Genomic DNA, 23,507 nt, shown 5'->3' with positions numbered 1-23,507 from the left:
AATCTGTGTCTCAGAAGTTACTATTGTTGGGATGACTGCGAGATGGGCTCCAGCCCTTGCCTATGCACTGTGCATTTCCCACTTCATCATTTCCACACCAATAAAATTAGCATGGGATAGAAACATATGATTTGATTAGAATCCTTAAAGCTTTATTTGTGCACATGAAAGTGAACCAATTTTGGTATTTCCTGTTACATTGGAACCTCGAACAATGATATTTTTTATGGTGAAATGCAATGGCCAGCTGTGACCCAAGAGAACGAGATACTTATATACAACATACATATATCTATCCCAAGACGATGTTCTTGGGATAGTTATACGTTTGGGACAAGGTTGATCATGTGAAGGAGTCTATGTTCGTGCAGGAACTGTTTTCTATTGTTTAAAAAATATTTTAACTTGACTGATGAAAATATCATGGAAATTGGATACATTAAAACATTAAAACAATATATTTGTATGTACTGTTTATGGAGGAAAAGGTAACAACGATTCCCAAATCGCCCACCAACATAAAATGGCAGATAGACATCGAGGAGCTAGCGTAATTTTCAAATAGTAATTCAGTGGAAACGTATTCAATGGAGTCTACAGTATGTGTTAGAATGTATTCAGGCCTGTTCCTGCTCAGATGCCTAAATGAGCAACGATATGAATACCCACTTACTGCAGCAATTCTGAGATTTAACACTATAGAAAGGCGAGAGGTTTTCTCTACTTTCCCCTTATGCTTCCCATTAGCTATTGCTCAGATATCAAGGAGAGTCAGGGAGCATTTATATGCCTAGCATCTGGGTGGGGTGTTTGTCCACTTTTAAGCAAACAACTCAAAATATCCTTTGGAAGTACCTTCACAATGATATAATTGCACATCTTAGGAAGAATCAATCATTTCAGAAGTTAAATAAAATAAGTATTTATATTTGACAGCTTGCAACAGAACCTTTATTTTGTATAGGTACCATACTTCCCCAATACCACATGATACATAATTCTTTCGGATCATATTGAGCAAATTAAGCATTGAATGTACAGGTATTATCTATTCATAGAAGTGTTTCTCAGGAGTCCAGCACTTGTAGTGATAAATCATTCTTGACACTTTGTTGCATAACTGGCTGTTCTTATTTCTCCAGTGACTTACAAGTGCCTTCAGTAGGTAAACAGTGTAAATGAGATAGATGTTTCAGAGTGGGTTTTGCACTCCAGCATTATAGTTGCAATTTAGGAAGCTGAAAATGTTGTTTTTTAAAATTATTTTCTGTTCTTTAAGCCACATCGTGCATTAGTCTATAATCAGAAGTTTATATCTCTAATGCACAATTGAAATTTTCCTTTCTGAACCCATTGCTGTGCTTAGCAGCAAATGAGCACATTAAAGGGGCACTAATTGGGTAGTCCACTGCCCTTTAACCACTAAACCTTTGGCTTGGATCGAGACCGAGTGAAGGAATGATAGCTGAATGACAGAGAATTGTTTGGCAGTCACCAACCACTTCCTCCGAATTCTTTGAATTGTAAGCTTGAAATTGAGTACCGTTACTTCAATTAGCATTCAGGGTATATTCCCAAGAGAAAGATTGATAATTGAATCAGATCTAAAAGGGGTCAATATAGATTATAAATGCTGATGGTTTACATATAATGTTAGTTTACTACCTCTGTGTGATAAATTACTGCTTCATTGAGAATTATTATATTATGTGTTAAATTTATAACCATACAATGTGATTTAATACAAAATAGATACTAAACTGATAAATGGTATGGCCAGTGATTTATTAAGGTCCAGCATGACTCCGGGTCATAACCACACATTTATCATAGTTCCTCGTGCAACCCAACTGTCTGGAGATGTATCACAGTCTAGCAGAGTGACTCAGAAACATGGGAACTGAAATGCACAGAGAAACCCCAGATGACAAATAATTCCCATTATTTTTGTGGAAAATCATCATTGTAACAGAACTATAAATAACAGATTGTCCTGTACAAATTTCAGTTTGTTTGCTGTCTGCCAAGGTAATTGTTAGTAACCCACTGATTTTTTTTTGTTAACACATCATTTGCGCAAGTACAGCAAAATAACTTGTGTTGGAAGGAACTGCAGATGCTGGTTAACATCAAAGATAGACTCAAAAAATCCATGCAGAGGGAGAGCATATAATCTTCACACATACAGTCAGGACTAAACCTGAGACAGACACAAAAAGCTATGTAACTCAGTGGGTCAGACAGCATCTCTGGAGAAAAGGAATTTCAATCAAAGCTGGCTTTGATTTGTTCTTTTCACACCTCTAGTTTCCCTCTCCCCTGACTCTCAGTCTGAAAAAGCCACCTATTCCTTTTCTCCAGAGATTCCGCCCCACCCGCTCTTACTCCAGCATTTTGCATCTATCTTCCGTAAAATAACTATTTTTGACAAAAGTGAGATTCTGAAGCATTGGGAAAAAAAGGTGATCAACTTCAGGGTATGTTAATGGCAGTTCCAGAATATTCTGTTTCACAAAATAGCACTTTGACGTGACATTCCTTGCAAGTGTGTGAACACAATTGGTGCTAACAGAATTGCAGGGGTATATTGTTACCTGCGTAGCATGGGGGTCACCCAAGTCTGAGGGAAACAGATTCATCCTAAATTGTCAAATACCCTTTTGCAGTGGATGCTGGTTTAATTTAAATCACCTTTCACAAAGCATTGCCAAAAGCAATGTTTCTATGACTGAAACTAATTCCAGCAGTGACTTTACTACCATTAGCATTTTAATGACCAAATAAAACAAACATCTCATCACAGTTTGCAAATCACACTGGCAATAGGAAGCTAGGAATAACAGTCCAAACGTCTGTTAGTGTGTGCAACGTTTGGTCTTGTTTTAACTTCACCATAGAAGCAATCAGCAAAGAGATGGTTTTCAAGAGTATTTTTTATAAAATAAAAAGAGAAAATGCTGGAACACTCCATGGTCAGATAGAATGATGGAAAGAGAAATGTTATCATTAAGTCTTTCCACAGATGCTTCATGATCTGCTGAATGTTCCCAGCATTTTCCACTTTAATTTTCCACTTTAAAGCTAGAGTTTTCATATTTTCATATTTACCTGTCAAATAATTAATGCAGAAACCTTCAGTGTATTTTAGATCAGTAATATCTCTAGTTCTAAGCTTTATGATTTCCATCAGATATTTTTCTTTCTTTCACACCCTTCATTTTCACATTTCTACACAGTGTTAGCTTCCTACTTTGTTTTGTTTTTGTTGTTCGGTGGGAGGAAGCAAGAGATTGCCCAGGTATTGGGGTAGCAGCACTGTAAATGGCGGTGAGATTCAATGATGTGCTCAAAGCTTCCTTGACACCTGATGCATGATTGCTCAATGAGGGAAAAGGTATATTCAGGATGGAGTTGAGAACAAAAGCTCTGGATTAGTAGCAGAGGATGTGCATCACCTTGCAAATCATCCACACGCACTTGCCATCCGGCACCGCAGCCTTTACCTGTGAAGAGTGAAAACACCCGAGTGGAAGCCAGTTATCCAGTCCCAGGTGACTGTCAATGGAGGAGCCGGAGTATAAATGGAAGCCGATGGACTTTGCTGGATCCTATGGTTTCCCTCCACTTCCAGGCCCAGGGTGTTGATGATATGGTTCCTATGTCTCCCACACCAGACCACAGGCTGGGCCCCTTAACCCCGATTCCATTGGACCCTGCTCCCCTTCCACCGATGCTGACCTGGCCATTTGCCCTACCTTCCACTCCTACATCCCCAACACATCTTCCATTCTACTGCATCCCCTCTCCTTGACCCACTGAGCTCCCCTCCTCTCTCATCCACTTCAGGCCCTGTGTCTTCACCCATCCTCAATCCTGGTTTGTTTTTACCATCTCCCCTTACTTCCCATTCTCCAATGTGGAATGATCTATCCACAGCAGAGGCCTTGCCTTTATACACCCACACCCACATCTCAGTGAATGAGCCCACCATGATGCCAAGCTCTTCTTCCTTTACGCCTATTTTCTGCTAAGGAGTGCTTGCCTCCCAATGACGACCCCTCCCATCTACAACATTTCTCCTGTGCCTGGACTCCCCCTGCTGGAAGTACTCTTGTACTGTTTCATCTCATACTGCCAACTTGACATCGGCCATCTTGACTTCCCCACTCCCTTTGCCCACTCAAATCTCACTGCCTCTGAATAAGCAACCCTTCGCTCACTCAGCAAGAATCCATATATTGTCATCAAACCCGCCGACAAGGAAGATGCCATTGGAGTCTGGCAGGCTGACCACTACCGTGCTGAGGTCAGGCACTAGCTCTTGGACATCTCCTCATACCTACCCCTTGACCATAACCCCACTGATGGACAGACACCAGGCCACCATTTCCTAAACCATCACTGATTGGACCACCTCTGAATGCCTCCCCTCCATAGCTCCAACCAAACACTGCATGTTCCTATCCCCTTCCCAGCATTCAAACCATCACAGGGCCTTTATAGTGAATGGTAGGGGCCTAGGGAGTATTGTGGAGCGGAAGGATCTGGGAGTACAGGTATACTGTTCTCTGAAAGTGGTGTTACAGGTAGATAGAGTGAAAAGAAAGCTGTTGTTACATTGGCCTACATCTCCCCCCTTCTCCTCCCCATTCTCCTCCCCCTTCTCCCCCCCCTACTCCCCCCCCCTCCCCCCTCTCCCCCCCCTCTCTCCCCCCCTTCCCCCCCCCTTCCCCCCCTTCCCCCCTTCTCCCCCCCCTTCTCCCCCCCTTCTACCCCCCCCTCCCCCCCCTTCCCCCCTTCTCCCCCCTTCCCCCCACCCCCTCCCCCCCCCCCCCCCCCCCCCCCCCCGCTCCTCCCCCACCTCCTCCCCCGCCCCCCCCCCTCCCCCCGCCCCTCCCCCTCCCCCCCCCCCTCTCTCCCCTTCTCTCCCCCCCTCTCTCCCCTTCTCTCCCCCCCCCCTCCCCTTTTCTCCCCCCCTCCCCCTCTCCCCCTCTCCTCCCCCCCTTTCCCCCCTTCCCCCCCCCTCCCCCCTTCTCTCCCCTCCCCCCTCTTCTCCCCCCTTCTCTCTCCCCCTTCTCTCCCCCCCTTCTCTCTCCCCCCTTCTCCCCCCCCCCCTTTCTCTCCCCCCCTTCTCTCCCTCCCCCTTTTGCTCCCCCCCCCCTTCTCTGCCCCCCTTTTCTTTCGCCTCCCCCCCCCTTTCCATGCTGTATGACTGCACTGCTGGGATGACCCAGATGGAGGTGATGGCTTGAGGCCTTGCAGCAGGCTGGGGCTCACCTGGATATGGCGCCACTCCAGAAGGCCGAGTACGGGATCAGACTGGAACTTTGTAAATGACACCAAAACCTGGGGACTCTTCCAGGCGGTCTCGTTGGTCTATTTTTACGCACTTCGTACTAATCGAGGATCGTGCTTGGGTATGGCAATACTTTATTGATCAGTTGGCAACAAAATAATTTGACTGTACATCTGTACACATGATAATAAAAACTCATTGAACATTTAGTTGGGGCATTGATTATAAGAGTCAGGAAGTCATGATGCAGCTTTATAGGACTTTGGTTAGGCGATGTTTGACGTGTTGCCTGCAGTTCTGGTTGTGTCATTGCAGGAAGGAAGGAAGACTTTGTAGAAGGTACAGAAGTGCCTAACCAGAATGCTGCCTGGATTAGGGGCAATTCATTGTAAGGAGACATGAGACAAACGTGGATTCTGTTCTCTGGAACCTCGCTGAGGGGAGACGATAAAATCTGATAGAAAATGATGAGAGGCATTGATAAGGTAGACGTCAGACGATTTTTTTCCAGGGTGAAATTTTCGAAGCTTTAGGTTTAAGTTAAAAGGGACAACGTTTAATGGAGATGAGGGGCAGGTTTATTTAGACATAGGGCGAGGGGTGCCTGGACGCGCTGCCAGAGGTGGTGGTGGAGGCAGGTATGATAGTGGCGTTTAAGAGGATTTTGTTTCTCTAGGGTTATGGACCATGTGCAGGCAGATGAAATCAGTTTAGCTGGGCATCATGTTCGGCACAGACAATATGAGCCAAATGGCCTGTTCCTGTGCTATACTTTTCTATGTTCATATCCCTCCCTCTCCCAGCTTTACATTTAATTCCTCTTCTTTCCTTATCTGACCCTCTTCTCCTTCCTTTCACCTCAAGCCTTTGCCACTCCCAATCATTGCCCCTCTTACCTGTATCGACTTATCACTGATCAGTCTGAAGAAGGATCTTGACCCGAAACGTCACCCATTCCTTCTCCCCAGAGATGCTGCCTGGCCCACTGAGTTACTCCAGCATTTTGTGTCTACCTTCGACTTATCATTTGCCAGGCTTTGTCCCACCCCCACCTCCCTTTTCAGCTTTCCCACCCCTACTCCAATCTGAACAAAGGTTCCGACCTGAAATGTCGTCTGTCCTTTCCCTCCACAGATGCTACCTGATCCTCTGTTCCTCCAGCACTTTGTTATTTTTTGTTCCAAATTCCAGCATCTGCAGTTTCTTGTTTCTCCAGACTCAGTAAGGACATTGAGATAGGCTGCCCTCCCCCCACAGTATTAGTTTTCTATCATAGTCTGAAAATAAAGTGAAGCCAAGAGCTAGGCAGGAACTGCCAGCAATCTCCATGTAGGCAGAAGACTGCAGTTTTGTAATTGATGCTCTTGCCAAGTACATCTGTTTGTTGGTAAGCCTGTGGTTAGGGAATAGAGAATAACTAACCGTTAATGTTTCAGCAACATTAATTAAGAGATAATGTTTCTTTAAATAAAATGAACACACTCAACAGGCAATCAAATCATTTGTTGTGTAAACTCAAGGAATAATTTACTTGTGTACCAAAAGTGTTGTTTTACTGCAGGTTATTTTCATGAGCTGTTATGTAAGAAAGCTGTCTCATGGCCTTCATCTACAAGATCCTAATAGTTTTATTTGCTTGCAGAAACAATTGCCATGGGCTAGGTGCTCTGCATGTTTTGCAGTTGGGATGGTGATTGCCTTTGCTTTGGTAAACTTTGGAAATACATCAGAGAACATATCGGTCTTTGCTCGCAGGGCCAAATGTGTTGATAAATCCCCAGCTTGGAATATAAAATCAAAACCTCCTTGTAGTTGCGCTCGGCAGCAGTCCAGCACTAATCTGCAGCTGATGCTGCAACCCAAGGGGTTCTATGTTGTCTGGCCCTCGTGTCTCCTAAGCTGCCTGCACCTGGTGCAAGATCATAGCTCCGCTGCATGACATACACTGTTTGTATTGTAATCAGAATTGAGAGCTGGCATATTTCAATGCTCAGAGCTTGGAGCTCTCTGACCATTTGCTGGCATTAGATAAAATTCTTCATCGTTCTGTTTCTCTGTTTGAATCTATATGGACTGAGTTATTTAAGCCGCACCGAGTGGCCCATGACTTTGAAATATATAGTATGTTCCTCAAAAATATATTTCTACAATTTCATCCAAAGCTTGATTTAAATTCCTGGGCTTTAGCGGGTGGGTTTTCTTTGTCTTTCCGTGATGAAGCAGGGCTGCGCAGGAACAATACAGTGGCGCAGCAGTAGAGTTGTTGCCTTGCAGCGTTTGCAGCCTACACGTGCTGTTTTTATGGAGTTTAATACGTTCTCCCCATGACCGCGTGGGTTTTCTCAGAGATCTTCGGTTTCCTCCCACACTCGAAAGACGTACAGGTTTGTAGGTTAATTGGCTTGGGTTTGTATATTTGTAAATTGGTCCTAGTGTGTGTAGAGATCGCAGGTCAATGCTGAAGAGCCTGTTTCCGCGCTGTATCTCTAAAAAATACAAAGAAAAAGAACTGAATGCACGCTTTATGGTATTTAATGCATAGCTCGGGATCATGCCGAATATGATTGAATATCAATTGGTTTCATTGGCCCTGTGCCCTGTAGGGATCGTCCCAGATAAGGCGTATTTTTCGGTCTGCTTCAACAGAATCTTGAATCAAATAAACTACTTTTGTTTCATGGACAGTAACGATTTACTGGTTGAAGAATGTCGACCCAAAATGTTGCCCATCCATGTCCTCCGCAGACGTTGCTTGACAAGGTGTTTTACTCCGGTGCTATGTGTCTTACTCAAGGTTCCAGCATCAGCAGTTCCTTGTGCCAACAAACTTTCTTATTAATTGATAAGCAGAAAAAAAATAAAGTGAGGATGATGTCAATGATCTAAGAAAACATTATTCTGATAATATTTCCTTTTTCTCTTTGTTCCTACAACTATAGAAGACAAGTTGGCTTCAAATTCTTGCCACTGCCTCTGCAGAGATGATTTCCTTCCTTAACACTCCCTTCTTCTAAAGTTCATCTCTGTAGTAATTTGGGGTCATCAACAAGAGAGCAAAAGTTTAGACATCCACGCGGCTCTGAAAGTAGATCTATAATCATCGTAATTGGACAAAACAGTCGGGTGCTTTTAAAAAAAATCTGAATCTTTGTCAAGGCACTGGTTCACATAATTTTCTCTGGAATTTCCTCATCTGTCAGTTTGCTGTAGGAATGATTTCCCCCTGGATTCAACATAAACATTTTCCCACCGTTTTGAAGTAATCTGTTGCAGATGGCCTGTATAAGCCTGCAAGATTTTCTGCTGCAGCCAAACATGTACTGCAAAAGAATTGCCACTGAGGATTGTGACCCCATTTGACATTTCAGATGTCTGCCCCAAAGAGGAACAGTCTGTTGTGTTGGGGGCATGAAATGAGTTGTGTCTCCATGACATTGGATTTTATTGCAAATCCAAATAAGTTCAGAGACTTGACCAAATCAGTCAGCTAAAGTCCGTCCACTATAACATTTGTCAAATTGGTGAAGAAAGCAATAAATTCTCAGTATTTGTATTTCCTATTTCACATTTTCTTCTGTCAGGAGTAGAAATTTTAATTGTTGACCTTCAAATGAAGGCTTCCTTATTTTATTAAAGGAATTACAGCAGAGTTTTTGGAATGACTGCAAGATGGTCATATGGGTCAAATCTAAGACTTTTGAGATCCCAGATTGTCCAAGAAGAATGTCCATAACCAAAGGGAGCTAACTATTTGACAGGAAGAGCTCACAGCATTGTTTCTGGATACTTTCAAAGAGAATGCTTTATGAAAGATTGACAAACAGAAAATGGGTGAAGAAACGTGAAGCTGATCCTTGAACCGATCAGAGACTCCAGTCTCTGAGATGGACGGCTGTGCAGGTGTGTGAGCACATGTGGGGCTCCCACTCGCTTCTCTGCCCATAGGCTGCCAATTAAGCCCCCGTATGCTCAAAGAACAATAGTTTATCTTTTAACTGTGAAATAACAACCTTCTGGGTTGAGCACTCTGCACATTCAAATCAGCATTTGTTCACAGAGAGGGGGTGCCAGGACAACAACCTCGATCTCAACGTCGACAAGACCAAGGAGGCGATCGTTGGCTACAGGGGGAGGGGGGGCACCCCCCCCCGATCAACATCAACGGTGTAGCGGTGGAGAGGGTGGGGAGCTTCAAGTTGCTCGGTGTCCACATCACAGAGGACCTGAACTGGACCACTGACATTTTCACCCTCACAAAAAAGACGCAACAGAGCCTCTACAACCTCATGCGACTGAAAACATTTAGCCTGAACCCCCGGGTCCTCAGGGATTTCTACAGAGGCACAGTGGAGGGCACCCAGGCAGGCTGTATCTCCACCAGTCACGGTTATTCTGCCTGCTGCCCTCAGGCCAGCTCCCGTACCACCAGACATTCAAACAGCTTTTCCCCCAGGCAATCGGGCTTCTGAACCAACCAGCCCTGAAACTCACCTGAACTGGACTCTGTCTATAACTTAATGTTCACTTTATAATTTAATGCATGCACTTTATAATTTAATGTTAAATTTACTGCACGGAATCCTCCAGCACAAGATTTTCACACAGGATTGAACTGGCATGACAATAACCCCCTTGAATCCTTGAATGCAGCGTGTTTATTCTGGATATCCTGCATTCCTTTCAAATTTTGTTGACAATACCAGATAATCAATCTGCACTTTTTCTCGAACTAACACACAGTTTTGTCATTTGACCTCCTCATCCCTTTTATTCACTACTCTATTTCCCGCTGTCGCTCAGCGTTTTCCTTCAACTTTTCTCAGTTTTGATAAAAGACCTTTGGGCTAAACCATCGAACGTGTATCTCGCTCCAAAAATAATGCATCATCTGCTTAGTATTTTCACCATTTTTTTGTTTTTGTTTTTAAGATTTCTAGCAGTTTATTCTTAAACATTGTTTAGATCTTCTCTCACGCACTGCACTCATGCACATACGCAAACACCTCCAGTGTGCAGCCAGGTGACCATGTTGGCTTGTCATGTAACTCATACCTGTTCTAAGGAGACTCAAGGAGTTGCAGATGCTGGTTTATAACACACCTGTTCAGCTTTAATGATGTCTCACAATAAAGCTCTTGCTTCCCAGTAGGTCACAAGGAGATAATACTTGCCTAACTTGCACCATCTCCTATAGTCTATCAGCAAAGCTATATAGACTCTGGTGGATTTAAGTAATCAGTAATGAGATTGATGCCTTCGTAGATTGCAGTGTGTGAACATGGTGGTGAAACAGACAGTTGTGGACAGATCTGCTGGCGTTTGTCCTTCTGCAACTTGAGTAGAGGTGAGAGAAAGACCGCCAGAGGCGCTGGGGAGATGGCTGCCCTGCCAGCAGTCTGTTTGTCTTTTCACTCTTTTGTTATTTTTTAGTTTGTTAAAAGTTCTTTGGTTTGTTTTATGTGTGGGGGGGGGGGGGGGGGGGGGGGGGGGGGGGGGGGGGGGATCGGGGGGGAAACTTTTTTCAAGTTCGTACCTTGGCGGAGATTATTTTTCGGATGGCATTCTCCGGCCTACCATAGATGGAACTGGAAGCCTCCTCGGACTGTCGTGAGCCCCACCGCGGGGCGCGGACATAACATTGGAGCTGATCCCTTGCCTGGGATCGCTCCCACCGCGACCACCACAGACTTACCATCAAGGGCTCGCAGTCTTCTGGTGAGGCCGAGTCGGGAGCTCCAATGACGCAGAAGGTTCGACCAGCCCCGACGAGATGTTCGATCGTCCGGGAGCTGACATCCCCCCCGATGCAGGAGAGGATTGCCTCGACTCAGAGGGCCCGAATAGCGCTGGCTAGGGGAGTCAAGATCGTCCCATCAACGGAGGGCTCGAGGCCCACCACTGAGGAAGAACAAAGAGAAGGACTTGAACTTTATTTTGCCTACCATCACAGTGAGGAATGAGTAGGAGTCACTGTGGTGGATGTTCATGTTAAAATGTGTTTTGAAATCTGTTAATTTTAATTGTATGACTGACCTGGCAAATGAAATTCCTCGTATGTTGCAAAACATACTTGGCGAATAAAGAACTAGCGGGCCACATGGGAACAGCCTTTAAAGAAAATTGCTTCTTCAGAAACAATAATTTCTGCAGTTACTGTGGGTTTACTAAAGTTCCGTGTGAAGTATATCTGGGTAGTTCCTGATCATTTAACAAAGCAACTCTTGAGCTGCTAACAGTAAATTTCCAGTGACATTGATCTGACACACATGTCTGCCCTAAATTCCACTTGAATCTTTTATCTCCTTTTGACACATTGGAAAACTGGATGCACAGAACCATTACGCTGACTTTTATTATTGATTTTTCTGGAAAAATAGAGAGAATACTCAATGGGTGTAATGCTGATGTAATTGAGAACAGCTACTCTGAGTAAAACTATATGGTTCCCTTATCCCACATATCGCTAGATTAGATAATGTGATGTCAATCATGAAAAGGTTGTTACATTTGTATTTTTTATTTAGTGTAGATATACGCATGGAAGCAGGCCCTATGGCCTACTGAGTCCAGTTCAACATCAGTTGCTTGTTGACATTAGTTCTTTGTTATTCCACTTTCTCACACACTCCTCACACATTAGGTGCAATTTACAGAAACCAATTGACCTATAAACCCGCATAATGTGGATGGAAACTGGAGTACCCAGAGTAAACCCCTTGTGGTTATAAGCTGAACATCTATATTCCACACAGACAGCACCCGAGGTCAGGTTCGAACCCAGGTTTCCGACAATGTGAGGCAGTGCCTGTGTCTGTGTGCCACCCTATTTTAAATGTAAAGATACCTCCAAAGGCTTTTCAGCCAATAATGTGTTTTTTGTAATACTAGTAATATTAATTTAGCTAATAGTATGAGCACTTTTTTATTTATTGCAATGTTGCCCAAAGCAGCCTCAAAAGTTGGAAAGATGGGAGATGCTGGAAATAATTCCTTGCTCTTCAAATAGTGAGGTTAAATCTTTAATTACTTCTTGATAAACATGTGCTTTGGTTTAATTTGTCTTCCAAAAGGTAGGACTCTTGCATTACTGTACCAGAATACCAGGCTGAACTGAACTAAAAATTTGCATCTCCAGAATCTATGAGTGTATTTGTTACCATTGGACCACACTGATAGTTAGGCACCTTATCATCTGATGGGGAACAAGCTGCATAGAGCTTTATTTCATAATCCAGGGCAAGCCTTTCACTCTTAATAAGCGCCTTCTTGAGGTTAGATGAGGGTACAGCAGCCAACCATCTATTTTACTATGTAAATATGGAAGAAGCTATACTATATAAACAAAAAAGCAAGTGGTCGGTAATCAATATTTGCATTCTTCATTTTTAAGTGTATGAAGACATGCTCCCAATGGGTTGGTCCGCTCTCAGATTCCACAGTAGATCTCCCAAATTTGACTGGTTGAGCCGGTGATTTCTTAATTTACTGAAAACAAATCATAGACCAGAAAAAAAAATCTTGAGGCAACTTTTGCTATTTTCGTGAATTTATAATTGTCTGGTTGAAAAACGACACAGAGAAAGACCTGGGAAAGAGATGGGGTTAAAAAAGGGGTCTTACCTAAAATTGGAGAATTCAATGTTCATACTTTTGGGTCTGAACCTGTGGAATATGAGATGCCGTTGCTCCAGTTTGTATGTGGCCTCACTCTGGCAAAGGGGCACCATCTCTGACACTTCTCTCCCTTTTCTCGATCTCCCTATCTCCATTATTTACTGAGTCTACAACAAACGTACTGATTCCTACAGTTATAGTATCTTAATTGCACCTCCACTTCTTGCCTTTTGCAAGGAAGCCATCCCCTACTTCCAATTCCTCCGTCTCCGCCACATCTGCTCCCAAGATGAGGTCGTACACTCCAGGGCTCTTCCTCTCCCCAGACAGAACAAGGATAGAGTTCCTCTGGTCCTTACCATTTACCTCACCAGCCTCCACATCCAATACATCATCCTCTGACATTTCCATTAGCAACGTGATCCCACCATCCATCATATCTTCTCATCTCCACCTCTTTCTGCTTTCCATAGAGACCACTCCCTCCACAACTCCATAGTTCACCCATCCCTTCCCTCACAAACCTTCCCTTCCCATTTACCTTCTGTTGCAACCACAGGAGATGTAACACCTGCCCCTACATCTCCTCCCTCAACACTATCTGGGGACCTCAGCAGCCCTTCCAGATGAAACATAGGTTCATGTGCAACATGACTAACCTCATCTATTGTATCCAATGCTCATAGAAACATAGAAAATAGGTGCAGGAGTAGGCCATTCGGCCCTTCGAGCCTGCACCGCCATTCAATATGATCATGGCTGATCATCCAACTCAGTATCCTGTACCTGCCTTCTCTCCATACTCCCGATCCCTTTAGCCACAAGGGCCACATCTAACTCCCTCTTCATGATGTGCTTCCTTTATATCAGTGAGACCAAATGTAAACTTGGTGACTGTTTTGCTCGAACATGTGCTCAGTCCAGCAGGGCCGGCAGGATATCCTGGTTCCTCACCATTTTAACTCCTTTTCCCATTCCCACCTTTCTGTCCTGGGCCGCCTCCATTGCCAGAGTGAGGCCACACTCAAACTGGAGGAACAGCATCTCATATTATCCATGGATAGCTTCCAACCTAATGGTATGTGCATTACATTTTCCAATTATAGGTAACATCCCTTCTTTCCCACCTCCCTCTCATTCCTATGCCTTCCCCCACGCTGGCACATACCAATTATGCCTGCTATCCTGCCCTCCTTTCCCACCACCGTCCACTTCCACCTATATCCCTACCTCTGGCTTTATATTTCACTCCTCTTCTCTCCTTATTGGATACCGTTTTGTCTCCTGTTCATCTCAAGTCTTTGTCCATCCATCTGAACCCCCACCTCCCCTTCATACACCTATCATTTGCCAAGCTGTGTCCCTCCCCGGCTTTTCCCTCACTGCCTCTTTTCCAGCTTTCGTCCCCCTACTACAATATGTCTGAAGAACGGTCCTGACCTGAAACGTCACCAATTCATTCCCTCCACAGATGCTGCCTGGCCGACTGAGTTCTATCAGCACTTTGTGTCTTAATCAAGAATCCAGCATCTGTAGTTCCTTGTTTCTCCATTTAAAAATACATGTGCCGATTACTCAGAGAGAGGTAGAACTTCGCTACTTTTAAAAGAGAACTTTCCATCAGTTGTTGCCATGCAATCAAGAAATACATTTATTTTAAGAATAAATTAATAATTTGTGCATTTAAAAAAAATTGTACTATGATGGTTTGTGTCTGAATCTTGGCTTGAGGTATGAGAACAGGATCATCTACTAACACTACCATTTTGTGACGCAGAGATTCCTGGCAGCTGCTCCTGTTTACAGTTAGAATATCCCATCGAGCTCTCAGTCATTGTCGTTTGCAGATGATTAACTTGAGAACTTAAGTTTATGGGTCATCTCCACACTGTTTATTTTTTATAAATGCAAAGATTAATTATTTCCCGTTCAGGTTAACTATATCAAAGTTATTTTCTTGCTATCTTAATTTCTATTTCAGTGCGGCCTGCCATCAGGATGTTATTTTTCTTGGAATTTTTCAATGCCATTTTACTACAGTCATTGTGGGTTCAACAGAGTAATGAACAGAAGGTTAACTTCACTGCTGGATATTTTTCTGCCTTTGGTTTGTGTGTGTTAATGATTTATGTAGCGAATTACATGTTCGACTAGTCGAAAATGGAGCATATAACAGAGCAATCCAGTGAGCAGTACCTTTTTTGGGTGGGAAGGAATGCTTTAAACTTGTGCACATCAAAATGAGGAATGTTAATAATTGGAACATTCTTTTCATTCATTTTACTATCTACTCTCCGTGGGAAAAAGCAGGAGAATGTTGCCGAAAAATGTGTTTTTCTTATGTTTCACACAAATATCCTTCCACATTATTGCTCCGTTGAACCCCAGCTGCAATTTTGAAAGCAAGATTTCCTTGATTCTTATCATCAACTTGGCAGGATTTGGTATATAAATTTAAAAATTAACTTTATTAATGTTAATGGTCAAGCACCATGTGGAACGTAAGAAGGAATGCGGATGCTGGTTTAAACCAAAGATAGAGACAAAATGATGGAATAACTCATCGGGTCAGGCAGCATCTCTGGAGAGAAGGAATGGGTGACGTTTCAGGTCGAGACCCTTCTTCCTGTGTGGAACATCCAGGTTTCCCAAATCTAATCCTCAGCTTTGCATCATGATGGAGGATACATTTGTCTTTGGTCACCAGTGGCAGAAGTGAAATGGGTTCTATTCACTTCCCATGCATTGTTTCTATCAAACTTATTGAAAGATTGAAAGTGTATCCATTTTATTTCAAACTATTCACATGTTTTTTAATAGTGGCAACCATTAAGAAATTTTCACCACTAAAGCACCATAACCATTGATGTCACTGTCCTTTATATATTTTTTTCAATGCTTGCCAACCTTAAAATAAAACATTTTACTTTACTTGGAATGTACACATTACGTCAAGATCAACATACATGTATATTTCCAGTTTCCCATGGGATTTTAACGGTTGTTAAGGTTCTCATCTGTTCTGCGAGGTGGAGCAATCCAGGAATGTGACCCTGCAAAGATGATATGAAGATGATGATGTTGTAAGACATCTGTTGACTGGCACCTCCTGTGCACATTATAATCTGGAACTGACCGTACTATTCTGCAGTGTCGGCTTTATATAACATGACTTAGGTTTGACAGGATACCTTTCTTTTATTCATGGAATGTGAATTTCATTGGCAAGGTCAATGTTTTTTCACAATCTTGACCTTGTCCAGATGACTTGCGGCCCAGATTTTACGTTTCATAACACCATGTTCGTTAAATTGTGAGATTGGTAACTAGAGGACTGGACTAATGATGCAGAACTGTGAATTCCCCTAAACCATGGACTACAATGCACTGCAACACTGGCCCATGTGGCACATCTAACCAGTGGATAGGTCAACCTGTCCCACACACACTGTTCATGCAACTTAACATATACTGGGCTTGGACTTGAAGCACATTTGTCATTGACCCAAGTCTTAGAGTATACATAAGGCTGGGCAAAAGGATCAGGCAGTCTATGGACATATATCCTTACATGTGCTCAAACATTTAGGTGCAGAAAAAGGCCATTCATCTGATCAACTGTTCTCCGCCATTCAATCATGGCTGATTAATTTTTTCCCCATAACCCCATTCTCCTACCTTCTCCCCGTAACCTTTGACACCCTTCCTAATCAAGAACCTATCAAATTCTGCATTAAAAATATCCAATGTCTTGGCCTCCAAAGCCATCTGTGGCAATGAATTCCACAGATGTACCATCCTCTGGTTAAAGAAATTCCTCATCTCCATTTTGGAGATACGTTCTAGACTCTGAAAACATGAAAAACATCCTTTCCATGTACCTCATATCTAGGCCTTTCATTATCTAATAGGTTTCAATGAGATCTCCTCTCATCCTTCTAACAGTACAGATCCAGAGCCTTCAAGTACTTCTCATACATGAACTCAAATATCCCCGGGATTATTCTTGTAAACCTCCTCTGGACTCTCTCTAAAGCCAACACATCCTTCCTCAGATATGGGACCACAGACACCTCACAATTCTCCAAATGTGGCCTCACCAGTGCCTTATAAAGCCTCATTTGTGCTCCCTGGCTCGCTTGAATTTCTAGCAAAAAAACATATTCAGTTCATTTGCCATTTCTTTGTTTCCATTACGACGTCTCCAACATCTTTTACCAGCAGTCCAATGTCTGTCTTTTCCTTGCTGTTACTCATTATATACTGTATCTGTAAAAACCTGGTATTTTCTATTATATTATTGGCTAGCCTGCCTTCATATTTCATCTTTTCTACCCTTACGGCTTTTTTTTAATTGTCTTCTGTTGGTTTTTAAAAGCTTCCCAATCCTTTATTTTCCCACTAATCTTTACCATGTTACATGCCTTCTCTTTTGCTTTTATGCTATCTTTGACTTCCTTTGACAGCCCCAGTGGTCTCATTCCTCCCTTAGTATATTTCTTTCTCTTTGGGATGAAAAGAACCTGTATTTTCTGAATTACTCTCAAAAACTCCTGCCATTGCTGGTCTACCGTCATTCATGCGAGGGTCCCCTTCCATTCAACCTTAGCCAGCTCCTCTCTTGTGTCTCTGAAGTAAACTTTACTCAAGAGTCATACTAATCAATCCAATTTTAGCTTCTTCCTCTCAAACTGCATGTTGAATTTTAGCATTTTATGATCACTGCCTCCTAGAGGTTCCTTCACGAGCTCCCTAATCAAGTCTGGTTCATTGCACGACACCAAATCCAGAATTGCCTTTTTCCTAGTGGGCTCGAGCACAAGCTGCTCTAAGAAGCCATCTTGTATGTCAGATTTGAATGACACATCCACAACTCTGCAATTTCTTGAAGCGTTGGGCAGAGCAGTTGTCAATGGACAATAGACAATAGGTGCAGGAGTAGGCCATTTCGCCCTTCGAGAGGACCGCCATTCACTGTGATCATGGCTGATCATCCACAATCAGTACCCCATTCCTGCCTTCTACCCATGTCCCTTGACTCCGTATCTTTAAGATCTCTATCTAACTCTCCCTTGAAAGCATCCAGAGAATTGGCCTCCACTGCCTTCTGAGGCAGAAAATTCCACAGATTCACAACTCTCTGGTGAAAAATGTTTTCCTCATCTCCGTTCTAAATGGCCTACCCCTTATTCTTAAACTGTGGCCCCTGGTTCTGGACTCCCCCAAACATCTATCACAGCTTGTCAAACCAAGCTGTGATAGATACAGATAGATACAGACTGTGGTAGATACATCCTGACTGGATGCTTTCTCTGGTACATCTGTAGACATTTGTCATAGTCATTGGAGACATGGCAAATTTGGTATTCTGAGGCATTTGAGGCACTGGTAATGCTTTTTTTGGCCATTGTGTCATTTTGATTGAACCTGCACAAATTCCTGGTTATATTTATGCCCAGGAACCTGAATCTCCTGACTATCTGCACTTCAGCACTATTGATGCAGATATGGGCATGTATTTCACCCACTTCCTGTGGAAAGCTGCTTTAAATTACTTTGGCTGGGTAATGACTTTTTATTCATGAAGATCATTTTAGAAAATCTATAAGCATTCCACCAGTTTTATTTTCAGAGGAGCACTATTATCTGGTATACCTTTTAATGGCCAAATGTATTGTTTTGTGCTTGTCGACCACTACATTCACCATATCTCCAGCTATTTACCTAATTAATTCAAATGCTATTTAAGACAATATAGTCAATTTTAAAATACACTAGACCAAGTGCAGACTCGTTGGGTCTGCTCCCCCAACACAAGATTTTACCACTCACTCGTTCCCCCAATGCAATGTTGAACCACTCACGCATAACCCCCAACTGTGCAGGCGCGGCTCATTTCTCCCCATCCCCCAGCCCTCCTCTTCACCCTCCCTCTTCAATGCCTAACGTTTGGAATAAAATAGGAATAACCCACACACACACACACACACACACACACACACACACACACACACACACACACACACACACACACACACACACACACACACACACACACACACACACACACGCACACACACGGAATTGTAGATGCTGGGTAGATTTTAGGTTGGTACCTTTCTTCAGATTGATTATAGTTATATATATATGTGTGTGTGTGTGTGTATATATATATATATGTATGTATATATATATGTATGTATATATATATGTATGTATATATATATGTATGTGTATATATATATATATATATATGTATATATATGTATATATATATATATATATGTATGTATATATATGTATGTATATATATATATATGTATGTATATATATATGTGTGTATATATATATATATGTATGTATATATATATGTATATATATATATGTATATATATATATGTATATATATATATGTATATATATATATATATGTATGTATATATATGTATGTATATATATGTATGCATATATATATATGTATGCATATATATATATGTATATATGTATGTTTACATGTATGTGTGTGTGTGCATATATATATATATATGTGTGTGTGCATATTTTACCATAATATACTTGCATATCTAGCCAGTATAAAGCCCTTCCATCACTTCACTCTGTCGTCTATGGGAAATCTTGCCAAATGCCTTTCTAAAATCCATGCAGACAACATCCACTGCCTTATCCACATCAATCATCTTTGTCACCGCCTCAAAAAATTTGGCCAAGTTAGTAAGACGTGACTTTCCACAGATAAAGCCATGCTGACTGTCCTTAATTATCCCATTCTCCTGAACAATTCTCTCCAATAGCTTCCCTATCCCTGATGTGAGGCGCAAGGGCCTGTAATTTTCTGGATTATCTCTACTTCAAATGAACAACATTGGCTACTTGCCAGTCCTCCACACCTGGCTAGAGAGGATACAGTTTATCAGACTAAGGCTACTGACATATTCAGGCACTGTTTATGATAAAGAAGATTACAAATAAACCACTCATTATGGTAGCAGAGCAGTCAAATAGCTTGTGTCACAACAAAAACAGAAGCACACAATTGTTTTGACTCCTTTGCTGTTTTAGCTCAGTACTTTGTCGCCTTGTTCAAAAGTAAGCTTTTTTAATGAAAAATGTTGATGTCCATTGTCTAGTCGTTTCCTACTGAAATATATCCACTTTATCCATTTAAATAAAACCTGTAACAAATCTATACTTAAAATTAGCTTTACACGTTTACTCAAATGATCTTCACATATAAAAGTTTGTGGATATTGTGCTTTTACAGTGCATTCCATTCTATTTTTAACAGAATCTAGTTTGTTTATTTTGTTATGTCTTTTTTTGTATCCAGTTTAATTGTATATTAGTTCTATATTCGCTGTAGTGATCCTGTCAGTTTTAGTGTGTTGTTTGTAATAGAAATCAATAGACAATATGTGCAGGAGTAGGCCATTCGGCCCTTCGAGCCAGCACCGTCATTCACTGTGATCATGGCTGGTCATTCACAATCAGTACCCCGTTCCTGCCTTCTCCCTATTCTAACTTTGATAGAACTCGTGGCATTTATATAGGTATTAGACATTTCAGATACAGAGGGTATGATAAGCTAGCAACCAATCATCTGAGTCCTTCTGGTGATTTACGACATCAGTCACATGATCCCCCCTTCCCTGGCCTCATCTTACAACCTTCGTTTGCCTGTGGTATAACTTTGCTTAGAATTATTTTATTTCAACACAGCAAAACCCCAGTAGGCTCAATTATCAAAGACCACTCCTCAAAATACAAGATACATATGTAATACAATGATCACACAAGTCATACACACTTTCCATCCCAAGAAGAAAGATATTTCTATAAATCTAAACAAAGTCTAATGTTTACAGTCCTACTAAGACACAATACATTTCAAAGATTGTTTCACTACAATTTTACACAGTTTAAAACACTATTACCTATGTATTAAAACATTAATTATATGAGTTTGCTGAATAACAGTTTCTAAGTTCAAAACCCACACACACCTCCCAACCAAGCATACATGGGTCATAAATCTGTCAACTTAATTAATAAGTGTTTGGTAGAAGGATACAACTTCATTTCTAACTTGCAGCCCCTTTCCTGCTTTCTGGAAGCTGGATTCCCAATCTCATCAGCAAGGCCTTTTAACAAAGGTAGATTCACAACCATTACATCAGAATTACATCTGCTTCTTCGACTTTCTATAAACATAGGAAGGTCACATATCAATCAATCTGATTCTCTTCCTCTCCAAGCAACTGTACTACATCCGATCCCTTGTCTCAACCTAATTATAATTTAACTTAGCCAAAGCTAAATTACCGAGTCTATTATCTCTCAGCCTTGAATTCTGTCTCAAACTCAGCATAAACCTCAGAGCTCAAGAATGTGCCATAGACAAAGAGCAGATGACCTCTGGCCCAAGGAGAGGCCCCATTCAGTAATCCATTCTTCAACACAATCATATCAAATACAATTTCCTCCAGCGATATAATTGCCCCAAAGCAACAAACCAAGCTATGCAGGTTCAGATCAGCGCCTCTATCCTTTGATTCATCCGTTCGCTGTATGTGTCTCTTTGCACTTTATTTCTCTAGGGCACATGTATTTGTGCAAAACTTAAGCTTTTCTTTTGCAAATTACCTAGCATATATAAAAGTCACTATCCGAGCAGTTCTATTATATAATATTTCCTCACAAGCATCCAGAGAATTGGCCTCCACTGCCTTCTGAGGCAGAGAATTCCACAGATTCACAACTCTCTGGGTGAGAAAGTTTTTCCTTATCTCCGTTCGAAATGGTTTGCCCCTTATTCTTAAAGTGTGGCCCCTGGTTCTGGATTCCCCCAACATCGGGAACATGATTCCTGCCTCTAACGTGTCCAAACCCTTAATAATCTTATATGTTTCAATAGATCCCCTTTCATCCTAAATTCCAGAGTATACTAGCCTAGCTGCTCCATTCTATCAATATATGACAGTCCCGTCATCCCGGAAATTAACCTCGTGAACTTACGCTGGATTCCCTCAATAGCAAGAATGTCCTTCCTCAATTTGGAGACCAAAACGGCACACAATACTCCAGGTGTGGTCTCACTAGGGCCCTGTACAACTGCAGAAGGACCTCTTTGCTCCTATACTCAACTCCTCTTGTTATGAAGGCCAACATGCCATTAGCTTTCTTCACTCCCTGCCGTACCTGCATGCTTACTTTCAGTGACTGATGAACAAGGGCCCCCCAGATATCGTTTTAATTCCCCTTTTCCCAATTTGACACCATTCAGATAATAATCTGCCTTCCTGTTTTTGCCACCAAAGGTGATAACCTCACATTAATCCACATTAAACTGCATCTGCCCACTCACCCAACCTGTCCAAGTCACCCTGCATCCTCATAGCATCCTCCTCACTGTTCACACTGCCACCCAGCTTTGTGTCATCTGCAAATTTGCTAATGTTACTTTTCATCCCTTTATCTAAATCATTAATGTATATTGTAAATAGCTGGGGTCCCAGCACCGAGCCTTGCGGTACCCCACTAGTCACTGCCTGCCATTCTGAAAGGGACCAGTTAATCCCTACTCTTTGTTTTCTGTCTGCCAACCAATTTTCTATCCATGTCAGTACCCTACCCTGAATAAACACTGAGTAACTTGGAAGAAAATTGTGAATGTTTTAATTTGTATTGATTCTTGGCTACTTTGGTTCACTGCTCAGTTCCATCTGGAATGATTAGGGAAGTGTCACAGTCAAGCTGCCAACGTCCTATTTTTCCCACCTAAGCAAGCTCTCACTGTTCCTCCAGCTACTGCTTGTCACCAAGGAAGATCCAGTGCTAAGCTCCATTTTGGCAGTGACACTGACTCACTCTGGCCATATTTCCTGGTGGTGTCCGCCTGGGGAAAATGATGCAATCCTATCTTTTCAACTCAGTTAAAGATGTTCAGCATAAATCTAGTATGAACATGTACCACTCAAGTACCCATTTGACTATCTTTTCATTTTACCCCATGGTCTGATATAGGGAAACCCTCATATTTCAAAGTGTAGAGTCATGGAATTTATCTCTCATATGCAAGAAAATCATTGGAAAAATGTCCAGAATTGCACTTAAAAATGTGCCTATTTATCGCTCAGTCTTCCTTTGCATTGCACCTACTGATATTGAAATAGACGTTCTCTTGGAGGTGGCTAAAGGCCATCAAGCATGATTAAAAACCCTTGTTAAGGTTAGTTTGGTTAGTTTTACTAACTATTAAACAAAGTAAACCTGATCCCTACAAAGGATACTTGAAGGCCGTGCCTGCTGCTCGTACTGAAAATTACCTGTGTTTTGTAGGGCCATATCATGGTCTGACAGTGTAATTTCATACGCTAATATTAGGCACCTTGTTTAAAAAAATGATTAATAAAGGCGTGGAGCTGAATTTTCATCTCCTTTTCTGTCACAAATGAGCTGGTAACAACTTAAACTGGTGAGTAGGACTTTATTTATTCTTGGATTTCACTATCTCGGCCAGTGTTTATTGCTCATCCCTACGTGCCTTTGAACTGATATCAACACGCAGCTCAGCTGAATG

The 23,507-nt window shown here is 42.0% G+C and overlaps 1 protein-coding gene across 9 annotated transcripts in view; it reads left to right on the top strand.

Annotated features, from left to right (window-relative positions):
* anks1b (ankyrin repeat and sterile alpha motif domain containing 1B) overlaps positions 1-23,507 on the top strand; it is a 646,306-nt gene that overhangs the window by 253,787 nt on the left and 369,012 nt on the right. The gene's annotated exons all lie outside the window — the stretch shown is intronic.

The sequence above is a fragment of the Leucoraja erinacea genome, chromosome 22 (assembly GCF_028641065.1).
Source record: "Leucoraja erinacea ecotype New England chromosome 22, Leri_hhj_1, whole genome shotgun sequence".
NCBI classification, from domain to species: Eukaryota; Metazoa; Chordata; class Chondrichthyes; order Rajiformes; family Rajidae; genus Leucoraja; species Leucoraja erinaceus.
This window is presented reverse-complemented; position numbering and strand designations above follow the sequence as displayed.